We start from the raw sequence: 16,456 nt of genomic DNA, 5'->3' as shown, positions 1-16,456 counted from the left end.
GGAACCAGGGATTGAACTCAGATCTTTGCGTTTGCCAGTCAAGCGCATATCCTACTGAGCCATCTCCCCGGCCCCTTGTTTTCCTTTTATGGTTCTTATGGTCAACTAAGAGGGGCAGGGGACAGAAGTGAATTCACATAAGGCTTCAGTGACTTTTAAAATAGAGGTCTAAGAAAACAAGTGGGGTCTCTCTTGCCATGTCATTTTCCCCACCTGAGGTTTTGATCATTTATTTGTACAGGGGGAGAGAAAGTCTGAAGGTCTGTTTTTGTGTAACTGCTTTAGACTGAGGAGGGGTGCTGATACTGCCTAGCCCAGGACCAAAAGTCTTTTTTTTGACTGCTCTAAAGGAGACACAGGAGAATTGGGTTTTGTTGTTTGTAGTACAATCATTTTTTGACCATCTGAATGAAAGGACAGGGCCTATGAGATATTAGCTCACAGTAACAATGGATTGTGTAACATAAAAGTATTTTAATGTACAGTATCATTAACAGAGAAATAACAATGCTTTTTAACCTGATTATTTTAAAGAACTAGACATTGAAACTAATGGCTACATTAGTGAGACATTACATTGATCTTTGAACATCGCTCCTGTAATGCAAATGACACATTTGCAGAGTTGTTAGGAATGGACAGACAACACTTTGGCTAACAACACATATCATTTGTGTTGTTGTTAATATATATAGGGCCATTTCTTGTTTTAGAATGACCCTTTTTATCATCACTTTCAAATTTAGTAATGTAACGCACTCCACGTAGACCTTTTTCATTGGTAAGAGATTAAATGACCTCCATTATAATTTTCAGTTTTATTTGTGGAATAAAGATACAGATCAGATGATCATATCAGTAAAATATTGATATGATTTATTGATGCCTTTTTTTTTTGGTCTGGGACAGGCTCTACAGGGTCTCACTATGTAGATCAGACTCGTAGTGAATCTCCTGTTTTCAGGCTTCCAAGCACGGATTACAGGCGCACGCCATGATGCCCAGACTCAATCACTGACTCAGCTTGCCCTGCAGGTTGTGCCAGAACATCATGCCAGGGATTGAACCCTTGCCTCTGTGCTCTGACTCAGCAGGCGCTTTAGTCCACTGAGCCATCAGGCCGGCCCCATATGAATTATTGATGCAAGACTGTGAGGTTAGCTGGCTGATCTGTGTTCTTAATCCTTATATTTATAGATAACTTCATGTATATTTTTGCTTTGGTTACTTTTCTCTCGGTGCAGGGACAAACTACTTGACACTCCAAAATTAAAGAAGGAAAGATTTAGCTCAGTTACTGGAAGCTTCAGTCATACTCAGCTGGCTCCATGGCAGAGGCCACTAGCTCATGGTGGTGGAAAACAGCAAAGAGCAAGGGAAGAGAGCTGTAGCTGCAGCCCCTAGCAAGCCTATCCCCCTTCTTTGTATTGTATTCAGGCTAACTACCCCAGGGCAGGTGCAGCACTCACACCCATAGTCCCAGCATTGGATCATAAATTAATCACAAACTCTAGAAGCCTTCCCCAATGACTGCATGAGGTCTTATGGGGTCTACAAACTACAACAATTTTTAAAAATCTCTTTTTGAGGCAACTGAGACCATAGTCTTTGTTCCACAGAGCCACTGGGCATCTTCTGGGGCTGGCCAACTTATGTGAGCTCTTGCCTTTTAGTCAGTATCAAATGAGTCAGTATCTTTTAACACAATTGTAAGATTTTAGCTCAGTGTAAGAATCTAGCCTATATTTGGATGATATTGTTGTTATTTATTATGAATTTTTTGTTTCTTCTCAACAAAGAGCTGTTATTAGCTGGGTTATACAATGTAGATGTTATCCAGATCTCAAAATAGTTGTTTATGAATTGACAGTTATCTTTCATTGTTGGAGACTTAGGAGTCTGGGGTAGATCTGGTCGGAGGACCACTAGTTTTCATTCCCCCAGCTGAAATGTAATTGAGCTTACTTGTGAACAGTACAGGCTGTACAAAGGTGAATTCCCTAAACTGGCTTTTGGTTAGTGTACGTGTCTTCATGGAAGCAAGTGGATGACATGTTTGGATCACATCACTCCTCGCCAAGGGCCACAGCTGAGCCCACGTAAGGGAGCCATGAGATTGTAGGGCGAGGATATGAGATAGCATCTCCTCTGAGGCCTGTGTGACTCACTCCTTCCCAGGACTAACTACATAACAGGTTACTCCTTGACTACAACCTGATTCTGGCTGTTTTGTTCCTTTTGAAAGAACATGTTGCTTCCGCTTTACAAGCCTTACCTGCCTAGCACATCTAGCCATAATCCCCTCAAGGTTCTCCTGAATATAAATGTGATCAATTAATATCAAGGTTCTGGCTGCTTCATGGCTTTTTGTTTACCATGAACAGTGGCTCTCCCGAATCTGTACATTGCCTTGCTGTTTGTCTCTTGATACAACTTTTTGCTGTGAGCTGTAACACCTTTCAGGATATTGGGGACTCACTGCAGGGGATCCTCATTAATTAGAATTTCTGTCATGTCATATCTGAGTTTTAATTGTCGCCAGAGGGAAAAAATGTACAGTCTTTTTAATGAAGACTTGTATACTGGCCAGCAAGAGACATTAGGCATTATAGCAAGCTTTAAAACTGTTGCTATACTTTGTAGAGGTGCCATTAAATTTGGAAGCTTTCTCTAAGCATTGCCTGTAGATTATGTTAGACCAAATGTATTATGGTAATCCAGATGTATTAGAAGTGGACGACTGGGGCCAGGGAGATGGCTCAGTTGAATATGTGCTTCCCTGGCAAGCACAAGGGCCTTGAGTTCAATCCTCAGTTCTGCCAAAAAATAAAAATAAAATAAAATAAAATAAAATAAAATAAAATAAAATAAAATAAAATAAGTGGACCATTGTCCACAAACCCAGCATGCATTCTTATTAATATTTTTGGCATATTGCTGGACCCAGTCAAGGAATACATTAATTTTCCCATTGGGGAATAATATGTGTTAAGGAAAAACATTAATTGCCTGATTTTTTCTTAGACTAATAATCAAGACTCGGTTTGGCTTGATTATTGGTGTAGCCAGAGACTGCCTGTGGGAGCTGTCTTGCTGGGTTTCCATGATTTGTGTCATTTTCCAGGCAGGACTGTACTATTTGATCACATGGCTTTCTTTGGAAGCGTGGGGAGTGACTTCTTCAGTGACTTTCTTTTGAGCACAGTGTGTGTCGGTTAACCATGGACTTTTGGAGTCTGATGATTTCTCTTATTTAAGGCTGGGTGACTAGCCAGAGTTATAGGGCTCTTTGCAGGGGTTCCATCCCACTTTGGTCCTGACTGACTTGGAGGGCAATGGCCAAAATATTGGCTGCTTTCACAAGCCAATTATATTTTTAGTTTTGGTCTTTATACTTCATTGGTGAACTACCCAGAGGTTAGTTATACCAGCATTGCAGTGGGAGGTGTGGGTTTAATTATTATATTCTTCTCTCAAAATTGAACATTTTGTAATATAAAGTATGAGCATAAAACTGCTTTTTATTTTCTTTCTTTTTTGTTAACCAATCATGGCTGTCTTAGAAGTTAGATCTCTATAGAATGTTAACAGGTGACAGTTACAAAGCTTTCCAGGGAAAATTTAAAATCAAAAGCAAAGATAGAATTTTAGCATAACAGTTATGAAGACATTATTATATTAGAATTATTACATTGTCTAATTAGCTTTAAAACATCCTTAAATTTTAAATTTTAATATAAAATAACCTTTTAATTGATTATTTAATAAATGTCAAGCTTATTGAAATTTATTGATTTTTAAAAAAGATAGTGGCTAAGTAGAAGGTATTTTTACAGATGTATTTTATATGTAACTATCACCTAATCTTTAATGTTCACCATGACATTGTCTGGACTGCACATTGTTTATGCACATTTAACTATCACAACATAATTATGTGATACTCACATAAACATAGACCTCCAAAAGTATGTCATCATAAAGAACTTTAGTTTGGAGATCATCAGTACGATAATTTTTTTTAAGTTTTGCATCCTAGAAGGCCTTTGCACTTGGAATACATAGATATATTCAATGTCCCATGAAATTGGCCCTAATTAGTATCACAGCTGTATAGCTTTTAACAGCTTAACAAGAAATTTTAAAATATCGTTAGAGTTCTTTTTTTTTAGAGTTCTTATAAGTTCAGGAAAATTGACCACAGATAAGTTTATTAACCAAAATATAAGTGTATCACATTTATATAATAATAAAATGTCTGATTAATTCAGACCAATATCCATATATGTAGATCAAGTTTTATATGGCAGAACCAAATTTAAAAAGATGTCAATATTTTGGTCATTTTAGTATATCGAAGTTCTACATGTAATATAAAGCATATAAAAGAGCACTTATTAGTTGCTTTGAGTGTATTAAACTTAACTTTAAAATTTAGTTTTGTAGCATATTTTGTCTTTAAATAGATATGTACCTCTGAATACATATATATATATATATATATATATATATATATCTTTATAAACTAAGATAATACTAGTTTATTTAAATAATCACAACATGCTATTGAAAAAATTTTACAAATCAGTATTTTAAAAATCCTAAACTCTTAATACATAATTTTTTAAGTAACCAACAGCTTAACAATAGAAAAAAATTAAGAAATTATCTGAGTACAATGCAAAAACTTTGTGTTTTGGTCTAGTGTTCTTGTAAGTTTAACCAAGAACATTTCAGTATCTTAAGAAAGCCTACTGCTTTAGACCTAAAAACTATAACCTTTTAATTGTAGCGAACTTAATTAATTAATGTAATTCTGAGTGTCCTTTGGCTTGCTTCTCTTGATTCCATCCAGGCTTTGTTCATGCTTTGCTTCGCATCATCATCTCCATCTTCATAAATTTTCTTTAGAACACTGATGAGTCGCACCCTAGCATCTGTCTCAGCACCAAGGATGGCTTTCCTTTCTCTTTGTGCTCTTTCTCAAGTTGAATCAAGTTTCACACTGAACATTTTCCACTTTCTTTCTGCTCAAGACAAGAACCATATGAGTCTTGATTATTTTCAACTGCCTTCCGCTGAGATGGGTTTCAAGATCATTGCTCCCAATCATAGAGTAACTCTTCCCCTGTTGTTCTTTACCAAAAGATCAAATGACCTCTCTGGGAAATGCACCTGCATATTCTCAGCAGGAACTTGATTAACTCCAGTTAAGGTAATAATGTAGATTTTCGTGAACGTATCTGACTGATCCAATCCTTAGTTCCTGCTCTTCACTGTGTATCATGCTGTGATGGGAGCAACCACAACAGCTGGTTTTCATGGTCAAGAAGTTCTGGTTTCTTTAGTGATTCTTTTTTTTTTTTTGTGGAACCAGGGATTGAACTCAGACCCTTGCACTTGCCAGGGAAGTGCTTATTCCACTGAGCCATCTCCCCAGCCCCACTCTTTAGTGATTCTTATTGCATGTCATTTTTACATCTGTTTCAATCTTGGGATTTTCACCTGTCAGGGCATCACACTGCTTGTGGAAGGCAGGCTGCAGTCTTGTGCTGGTGAGGTGCATGCTTGTGGTGGGTCCTGTCCTTGTATGCACATGTGCAGCCCAGGCCTTCATTCTGACCCTGCCCAACCATGGCCTCGACTGTGGAAGAATTGCAGAATGACATAGAAGTGCTAAGTTCAACTTTCTATGTAAAATGATTGTGCTAAGACACTCTTTCCGGGATTTTATCTTTAAAAGATACACTTCTAGTATAAGTTCACATGTATGACTGAAAGTCTTTATGAAAGGCATCAGTCTGTTAAATGGCAGCAGAGGTCCAATGAATATTAGAATTGGCTAAGTTGCTATAATTAAATAAAATTAAACATTCAGTAACACAATGTAGCAAATGTCTGTCATCTAAAATTCTAAGATTAACAGGTTAAGGTTAGCAAATACAGTTACACAAGGAACCTAGCTGACGATCAACCTACCAGCTTCAACCTAGGCTTGCTGAAGATTTCTGCTTATTAGCATTCAAAGCTATATGAAAGGAAAAAGAGTAGAATACCAGAACAAGTACCAGACTAGACAGAAAATACTGCAAAACATCAACAAATGGGAACTCACCTTATTAAAAAGCTTTTGTACAACAAAAGAAATCTCCAACAGAGTGAAAAGACAACTCACAGAATGGTAAAAAATTATAGTCAGTTGTCCCTCAGAGAAAGGACTTATATCCAGAACATATGAAGAATTTTTAAAAATGAGACCTCCAAATTCAAAGATCCAATCCAAACATGGGCATCTGAGATGAATACACACTTCTTAGATGAAGAAATACAAATGGCAAATAAATATATGAAAAAGTGTTCAGCAGCATTGGTTATTCAAGACATGTAAATTAAAGCAACACTGAGATTCCATCTCACCCCAGGAAGCATGGCTATCATCAGATAATCAACCAATAACAAATGCTGGAGGGAATGTAGGGAAAATGGGACACTTCTCCATTGTTGGTGGGAGTGTAGATGGTGCAACCACCGTGGAAATTAGTGTAGAGATTTCTCAATAAACTAGGGTTAGAAGTCTCATTCAACCCAGTTATTCTCATTTTGGGTGTCTTCCCAGAAGAATTAAAAACAATTGTACCACACTGCTATATGTGTATCCATGTCTATGGTCGCACAATTTGTAATCATTAAATCGTGGAAACAACCCAAAGGCCCATCAACCAGGAATGGATAAAAAAGATACATTTGTTAATATAGTGTAGTACTGCTCAGCCATAAAGAAGGCTTAAGTTGGGACTTTTGTAGGTAAATGGATGCAACTTGAGACCACACACTTAAGTGAAATAAATCAGACCTGCATGTGCAAACATATTGTCTCACTAGAGTGAGAATCTGAACGAGGAAATAGGATGCCTAATGTACAGTAGATATTGTGAATCTGTAGGAAACATCAAAAGAAAGCCTGGAATGGGGAAAGGGGAATGAAAAAAATAGATAGATAGATAGATAGATAGATAGATAGATAGATAGAAGATAGATAGATAGATAGATAGATAGATAGATAGATAGATAGAGTTAAGATAGTTATACTGCTAATTTCTCTTAGTTCATTGAAAAGAAAAGTTTCTGCTAATATTGTAATATTGTTTGGACAAATCTCATGCCTACGTCTTGTACCCTGAGCAAATATTTTAGGATTTCTATACGTTTTTCTTTTTCTTTTATGTATTCAATACTGTCTCTAATGTGTAGTATATTAATGACTGTAACTCTCCTGTCATCTTGTTTGGAAATTCTGGTGCTTTTTCATTTTAAAATTTTAAAAAAGAAGCTGTTCACATCACTTTTTACATGCCTTGGTGAGAATTTAATTGTAAGGTTTTCTGCAGTTGGTCAGCCATATTGGAGAGGAAAATAATTATGCTCAAGAAGGGAATAGATTTTAATGAACAACCATACACACTCCAAGAAAAACAACCTCAAACCCAACCAGCTACTATACTCAGCTGGAATTCTAGGATCTAAGTGACATGCAATAGCCTCTTTCAGGTTCAGATATGAGCCTTCTTTTGGTCCAAACACTGATTTCCTAAAAGAATACCTGTCTGCCTTCTCTGATATCAAATAAACCATGGTGTAACAGAAACAGTATGGTTCCACCTGAGATGTTCGGTCACCTGTTGATATGTATTCATTGGCCCTTCTACTACCTGAAGTGTTGAGAAGGATAACATAGGAAGGTATTTTTCCTGAAATTTCAAAGGAAATGTATTCAGGTGAATGAAAAAAGAACATTGGTAGGGCAAAATAGTATTAAGAAAAAGGAAAGATACTTGATAACAAAAGGCAATACATTTGGTGATAATTTGTGAGGACACTATTTAAATAAGGAATATGATAAAGTATTTCTGAAGCAAAGTGAGGAGAGAATCCAGGAAAAGATTAAATGGCAATTGAAACAAATACCTCTACAATACATATTTCTGTGGAGGGGGGTAGGTGGGTGTGGGTGTGGATTTGCACATGTGCACGTGTGTATGTGTGTATCTGTACATATGTGTGTGTGTGATTCCATCCTTGAGTCTCTTACCCCCTTTCTCCCACTAGAGGATGTTTGTACCATGTGTTCCCTACTGTATGTGTTTGTTCACTACATTTTCTTTCTTTGTTTAAAAAAATAATTTTATTTAGAAAGAAGTAGCAATGAGATAGTTTCAAAACAGGTTAGTAATACAGTTATAATAATTAATACATTGCATATTGTCATCTTTGTGTTCACTACATTTTCATATAATGTAGAGTTTAAATTGGAGGGAGTTTTGAGTGAAGAGGAATTGTCTTGGATTGCATGTAAGCTACTGTAATGTAATTAAGGTACATAAGTAAAAAACTTACTTTTTGGGGGCTGGCAAAAGTTTCTACAATTAATTAAGCCCAGGTTGGGGCATTCTTTTTAAACATCAGCAATTATGTCAAGGAAATTAATCATTTCTATATGATTAATTTAGAATTTAATACTAAATCTATATAGTATGCATTCCCATTCCTCAACAAGAAAACCTTAAGATAAATTTAAAAAGCTGTACATTTTAACTATCCAGAGACATACATTTCTTCATACCAGTGGCCTTCTTATTTTGTACAGGATATTATTCCCTCTTTTCCATGAGGGAATGGATTCTTATGCAATACTTTTAATAGTCATAGACTAATAATTTTTTTCATAAATAGTTCAATGGCTGCAACATAATGTCGCCTCTTGCTGGGCAACCACTTGAGTACTGTTTATCTGATTTGTTTTTGCTAAAGTTTGGTACTCAGAAGAATAGTAAGATGGTAAAGGTGGTATCTTTGTAGGCAGCTGAATTAGATAGAAATATTATAGGCAGTCAGACAGGGCCAGGCCCTCAAGGAGACAAGATGGAAGACAAGGTGACCTTGCAACTTGGAAGAGGCAGACACTCCCCTATGGGCCACACCTCAAGACCAAGAAGAGGAAACATACAGCCACATACTTCCCTAGGGATGGGCATCAGGGATTGATATTCTAAGTAGGTATCAATCACCTCGAAAGAGCCCAAGAGTCACTAACCCAACCCCCAGCAGGAAGAAACCCTGTCCTGTATTCATGCCCACTTGCTACATGGCTCACTTCCCCATTTGGTACTGGATTTAATCAATTTTACATGAGTAATGGTGCTTGAAATCTCATTGGTTGGGCATAGCTTTGTCCCACCTCATGCCCACCTAAGAGATTTCTCCTGTGTTCTCCACCACCTTAGACCCATCTCACCACATGGTTTTCCTCTATAAAAGTCCCTGAAAGAGACAGCTTCCCAGGGACCACATGCCAGGGGCCCCCCTTCAGTCCCTCTCTCAGACAGGAGCTTTCTTTCCCCCAATAAATATATTCTGCTTATAACCTTCATCTGTTCCTAAAATTCATTCTTCGATTTTAGATAACACAAACTCAGCCCAGGTATTTTTTGGGTTGGGAGATCATTTTTGTCCCTGTGTCATTTTGAGGTCATCCACCTGACATCATTTTTTGCTCCGTGTGTCAGCATCATAGGGACTACTGTTTCAAAACAAGCATGTTAGCGTGGAGGACTACTTTCTTGATTGCAGTAATTGAAACTGTCCTGTGGGAAACATATATTTCGAATTAAAACAGTTATGTGTAGTAATGTTTTGAGAATTTTGAGGCATAACTGATTGACACTGAGATACTTGAAGGTTTTAGCACTTTTAATATTTGACACATGTTTAAGAGGAGGGGGAGGTGAGATTAATTTATCCTAAGCTTGTATAAAGGCATTGGTTTTGCTCCCAGACTGGAAAAAGAAAAAGCTTAGAGACATAGCACCTGCCTGGCAAGTTCAAGGTCCTGAGTTCAATTTTGAGTACCTGACCTCAAAAAAGGGTAGGTACTTTTATTTCGACCTCTCTGTGGGTTGCTTTTCTTTGTTTCTGAGTCACTGTTATTTATTTACAGGGCTTATACTCTCTTCTCTGGAGACTGGTCAGACTTGCTTAGTAAAGTTATAATCTAATAGTACAAAATAATTCAAAGGCACATGATCTCTTCCAAGTGTTTCTGGTGTAGAGACATTTTCAGAATCTCCTTTGGACTTTTTCCTATCACAACCATTGATTATATTACTGACAGCACTACTATTAATAGGGAATTGTTGAGACCACTGTTAAGTCATTCCTTTTGTTATGGGTCACTCAGAATAGGAACCAGATCAGCCAGATTGGAATTTGGAAAGCCATTTATTACTGAGCTCAGAGACCCCAGTCTGCTCTCACGCAGGAGAGGACCAAAAGGCAGCTAGTCCAGGAAGCAGAGGGCTTTTAAAACATGAAGCCACATTTGTTTGGTAAACAAATTCATTGACACAAAGCAATGCTTTCAGGGTCATTGTGACCACTACCTAAACTAAATTTCCTGGGGCTTTGTTTTAGTTTCTGGTTATCTTTTTTTTTTTTTCTGCGAAACCAGGGATTGAACTCAACCTTTGTGCTTGCCAGGGAAGCACTTATTCTATTGAGCCATCTACCCAGCCCCAATTTCTGGTTATCTTGCACCTAAGTAAGTACCTGCAGGCAATCTTGCATAGCCCAAGGTTACAAGAAGTTAAATCCCATTTAGTTTCCTTATGAAGCCATCTCTGTAATCTAACTTTGTTTATAGGGATTGGTTAGGTAGGAATTTTATCTAGCAAACAGCAAGTAACAGCCAGTATTTACTAAACAACTTAGAACAGTGGTGAGTATACATTTACAACAGAAAGCACAAGATTTACATTTATAATGTAAAATGTGAGTTGCCTCATTACATTCCCTACTGGTTTTATCTGGGAATCAAATCATTGATTCAGCTAAAACCCCCAAGTTGTTATAATTGTTCTGAGAGCATGAGGGGTTCATAGTTAGATCTCAGTGCCATTAACTTGATGGTCTGGATTTTTTGAACGTACTTAAACAGTTTATAAAACAGGGCCCAACAGAGCCAAGAGAAATTAAGTCTCTTAATTTTTCCTTTTGACAAATCTCTAGAGCCATTTTTTTCCTTTGGCTACATTACACCCCAATTATTTTACATGTTGTTCTGCTATTTTGCTGAAGAAGAGGTTTTTAACACTAAGTATCATATGTTTAAATCTCTCAAGTCTTACCCACTCATGACTCTTTGTGGTGATGTTGTATCAAATTATTTTGACATGGGGTCACCACTGCTAATCTACTCAAACAGCAAGGAACATTAGTTAACAACAGAGTCTGAGTAGGTGGGTTTTTTTAAAAACTCTAGAACAGGTAATATTTCCCATGTCCCCACTGGTTTTGTGCCACCTCTTGAGCTGTAACATCAGCCAGGTAGTTTTCTCTTTTGTCTTGAGGTCTGGCTCACAGTGGGCAGCATCTATCTCTCAAGCTGTAAAGTCACCTTGTCTTTAACCTTGTCTCCTTGAAGGCCTAGCCCTGTCTGACTGCCTATAACATTTTTAATCTAACTCAACTGCCTGCAACATTTTTCCTCTGAAGAAGTAACCCGGACTGCCCTGAGGGTGTATGGGCGATGACCGCTCTGGCTACTTCAGGCCGAAATGGGTCGTAGTTGTTGACCGGCAGTCAGAGATACTCTTTAGAGGTTCTACCTAAAAGGCCCTCAGTGGACACCAAGCATTTTTATCTTGGGTAGGCAGAATGGCTTTAAATCTGGAGGAGACAAAGCCAAGGAAACAATTAAACATGCATAACACTAGTCAGAACATTTTGTAGGTCTATTAGCAGAGATCTCTTACATGTGGGGTTTAATCTTTTTATCTTCCATGGCCATTGGGTACCGTCTCAAACAAACTGGCCTTTCCTATTATTACCAGGGAACATGAATTACTGTGTGTAGGGAAAACACTGAGTATTTTTTAGTTTGCAAGTGGGCCACTGGCTGGGTAACTACTGACAAATCTGCATAAGCATCTATTAAAAGTTTAACAGGCTTTCCTTTTATGTTGGCAGTTAACATGGGTTCCCTCAGACTAAGAGGGAAGATACATGACCATCTCAATCTGAAACTTCCTCTGACTCCATCATAAACACTTTCTTTTTCTTTCTCTAGCAGCTGTGGACATTTTTTGCTTGAAATGTCCTTTCTCTTTGTCTGGGTCCAGGGAAGCATCCTGACTGGCCTTCTTTTCTGTAGGCTACTAGTATCAACACTCTTATTTTTCCATCCATAATTCCATTCTGTATCCTTTCTACTATGAAACACCTCAACTCAGACAAATTTATTCCTGAAAAACCTTCTAACTTCTGCAGCTTGTGTCAGATATCTGGGGTCCACTGCATAAGGTACAACTTCTTGGTTCCTGCAGGTAGTCTTGCGCAAGGAACATGAACATAGCTTTCCTCATAATGAGGCAGGAAACCCAGAGAAGGCTCAGATCACCTGGGCTCTATCAGGTGGACAGTTAGATTAGGCTTTAATACATGTTTTTATAGACAAAATCTGGTGGATCCCAGCAAAAGGAATCGTAATCTAGCATATTTGTTAACAGATTTTTCCTGCATGATTACCTGGCTTTTAGTATCTTCTAGGACAGAACAAATTTTCTGAGCAATTAGAACATAGATAATCAAAGCATAAACATTTGAGCTAACAGGTACATTTATAAACCTTTTTGAGACCTAGAAATCATAACTTACAAGCTCTTAGATACCTTTATTCATGGAGTCTGACAGTTTGTTATAAGTCTCTCTAGCTATACTTATAATTATCTCTAAATTTCAAGAACATATGGAAAACCAGATTAATACCTTATTTTTACTGTCAGTGCTTTTAAGTAATTTAAGTACAGCTTGGCATATTTTCCTAGTTACACTTGTGTTTACTATCAGCATGAAATACCTGGGTTACATCAGAAATCAACCAGGCTAACTTAATAAACTTATCACAAAATACACAGTATTCAGATTAACCAATGTCCCATTCAGTTTGGGATATTGCCCCTACTGTAATCAAGGGGCACTATAGAAGGATTTATCTTTTTAACACTGGCTCTGAGTTTTATGTTCTAAAGACAAGGCCTGGCTCTATCTATAGGCCCAAAGCTATTTGACACTGTGTAGCCAAGTGTCTCTAGAACTTCCTTACATTGACAGGATTTTATCTGTACATGAACAATATATCTCAATTACAGCTTAAAACAAGATGATGATGACTGGAATGAAGGCCAGGGTTGGAGAAGGCAAAGAGACCTGTGCCAATGTCCAGCAATAGGCTAGCTTTTTCCTTTAGTCATGATTACTCAGGGCTCCTCCATGGAGATGACAGGTAGAGGTAACAGTCCGGCCAGAGGGAAGAGGCAGGCCCAGTGCCCTTCAGTCCTACTAGACCATCTGGGAAGCTGAGTCTGACCTCTGGGGCCTCTGCCTCAGAGTGCAGTCTCACTTTTAGTGGCTGCCTTGGCAGTCAGGGCATGGCTTGTGGGCCTCTTAAGGTAGTCCCTCTTACAGTGGCCTGGCTTCTGACAGCAGTAGCAGATGAACTTCATCATCGCTGAGCTCTTCTTGGAGCCCAGAGAATCAGACTTAGGGTCTGATTTGAGGCCGCAACAAAGGCAGCCATTTTTGATCTCTTTTTTTTTTTTTTCCTGGTTTTCTGCCAGTTCTGATTATAGAACATTTTCTCCTTAGTGTCCTATAAAGTATCAAGTGAGTTGTCTGGAGAAAACGCTATCTTTTATAGCTCTTTTCTAATATCTGGAGCTGCCTGTAATTAGCTTATCTATAAGAGTAATCTGTCCTCCTACTGAATTAGCATCTCAAGAAGTATGCTTTATCAGCTTTTCATTAAACATTTTAAGAAATCAGAGGGGTGCTTATCTTTTCCCTGGTAAACAGCTGAAATTTAATAACTGAAGGCTTGGTTTTAGTTCTTTTTAGACCTTCAAGAATACACATCAGAAAATATTTTTTATTACAATCTCCTGCCTGGCTATTAGGCCAGCAGAGGTCTGACTGCTTGGGCTCCAGTGGGAGCAGGTAGTTCCTCTTACAGCTAAACCAAGATAGACTGGCTGCCTATCTTCTGGTTGTTTAAAATTAACAATATGACATTTATCTCCAAATGAAATATATCAGCTTATAATGTTACCTGCCTTTTCATAGAAGTCAAAGCTTGGTTTTAGATTAACATTACATCTTTCCAATCTAGTTAATAAATCCTCTAAAAACATCAGTGTACTTACCAGGGTCATCTAAAGATTTAAAATCTGACATTATCTGTTTTAGGTCACAGAGAAAAAGGCACATAAACTCTGGAAGTTCTAAACTTAAACTGTCTTTTTACTTCTTTGAAAGATATTATCTTTGCATAAACTCAGCTAAGGATGGGTGTAGCCTTGTATTACAGCTGTTTTAGAAGCCACCCTTTTAAAATGCAAATAGAGAAACCTCACTTCCAGTAAGGGTGGGCAAGGCTGTGATTAAGGCTATCTTATCCTTAGGCTCCCAAGGTCAGGAAGCAGCAGCCTCAGGCTCCTGAACTGTCTGGTTCTCCTGTAGCTCACATCTACATTTCAAAACTAGAATGACTTTCTTAAGGCAAAAAAAATCTGAACATAGGACTACTGGTCTGGCGACAGGAGTCTTACAGAAGGAAACATAACCATTGCATAAAAAGGTCAATTTGAAGTAAGCACTTTTTAGGCTACAAAAGTCTCTTCTAGAGATAGATAGAGTAATTGGCAGGATTTGGCCCCGTGCACTGAGCCAGCCATGTCTCTAGAAACTTGTGTTTCTAGACCTAGGTAAACAGGTTTAGCAACTGGACAAGATTTAAACTTGAAGCTCACAGTGAAACCTATATTTATCATCTAGCAATCAAATTTTACATATTGGTAAAAATACATTACTTTAAGGCTAACAAAAATCTTTTTACTCTTAATGTGTAACACACAGATGCAAATTATTTTCTTGATAGCCATTGTAGAATGTAAGTGGCTGCCTCAGTCTAATTTCTGAAGGCGTGACTCATTAAGTTCTACTGAAAAGCTCAGGTAGAATTCCTAGTTTACTGGCAGAAAGAGAAGGGAAAAAGTACAATGGGTTAGTAGATATCTTTCAGTAGTCAAGAACCATTGTCGACCTAATGTCATTTAACTGGCAAAAGGAGTCACATGTTTTACAGGCATGTATATGTTCTAAGTCTGAACTAGATTTAAAGATCCCATTTTTCAGAAATTTACATAAAATTCATTAGAAGCTTACAAAAATTTTCTCTAGTGCTAATGTCTAAAGTCAAGCAAGGAATATCAGTACATTTAGCAACCACTTCAAATGCATCGAATACAAATACAAAACAGTCATAAAATGTCCCATTAAAGAAACATCATAACCTTATAACATTTCCATGTTTTAGCTTAGATTTACCAACACATTTTGACCAATATTTTAACAACTGCATAATGAATTTATCTGTACCGGGTGGCATGCAGGATAAGCGGGTCCTGAGGGTGATGGTCAGAGGTCACAGCCACATCTTATCAGTTGGAACTGCTGGTGCGACCATGTGGGATTGGCTGGTCGTCTGGGGATGGCATCTGGAACAGCAAACTTTGAGCCATTTCAGAGGTTCATGACCAAGATCAATCCAAGTCTGAATGTAAGGGAGCTGGTCAAGGTGTCCTAGATTTCCAAAGATGACTCTCTAGACGTGGTAAGCAAAAGAAAGGTTAAAAGAGCCCTGCAGAGACCAAGCAGCCTAGGAGGAGGGCCATTCCAATTCGGAGAAGGTCCAACGTTTTCTGGGGGACAAAGAGTCTCCGTACTCAGGCTCGCTGTCTGAAATCCTAAAAATTATTTAGAGAACATTATAGGGGCGACAAAGACACAGAAACAGAAGCACACTGACACAAAGTTATTAGACAGACAAATGACAATCGGCCGAAACACACAAAAACGAAACAAAAACAGATCCGAGACTCCAATATGTCGTCATGGAGGGAGTTGAGTCCAGGGGCTATCTTTACATCTAACACCGCCTAGGACTCCCACATGGGCACTCAAACAGAACAGATACAGATGTCTTACCGGTAAGAACTTACGGACGGTTCAGAGGTTCAAATGATATTTGTAAGTTTTCGGAGACCCTGCTGGGGCCAGAAAGTCTCCCCTCGGGAGGTGGTTTCAGAAAACACTGGTTCCTCAGATGGATCCCCGGTAAAGGGGATCCCGGACGAGCCCCCAAATGTTATGGGTCACTCAGAATAGGAACCAGATCAGCCAGATTGGAATTTGGAAAGCCATTTATTACTGAGCTCAGAGACCCCAGTCTGCTCTCATGCAGGAGAGGACAGAAAGGCAGCTAGTCCAGGAAGCAGAGGGCTTTTAAAACATGAAGCCACATTTGTTTGGTAAACAAATTCATTGACACAAAGCAATGCTTTCAGGG

This window comes from Octodon degus, unplaced genomic scaffold (genome assembly GCF_000260255.1).
Source record: "Octodon degus isolate 3935 unplaced genomic scaffold, OctDeg1.0 scaffold00257, whole genome shotgun sequence".
Lineage (NCBI taxonomy): Eukaryota > Metazoa > Chordata > Mammalia > Rodentia > Octodontidae > Octodon > Octodon degus.
The sequence above is the reverse complement of the archived record's forward strand: the minus strand, read 5'-3'. Positions refer to the sequence as shown.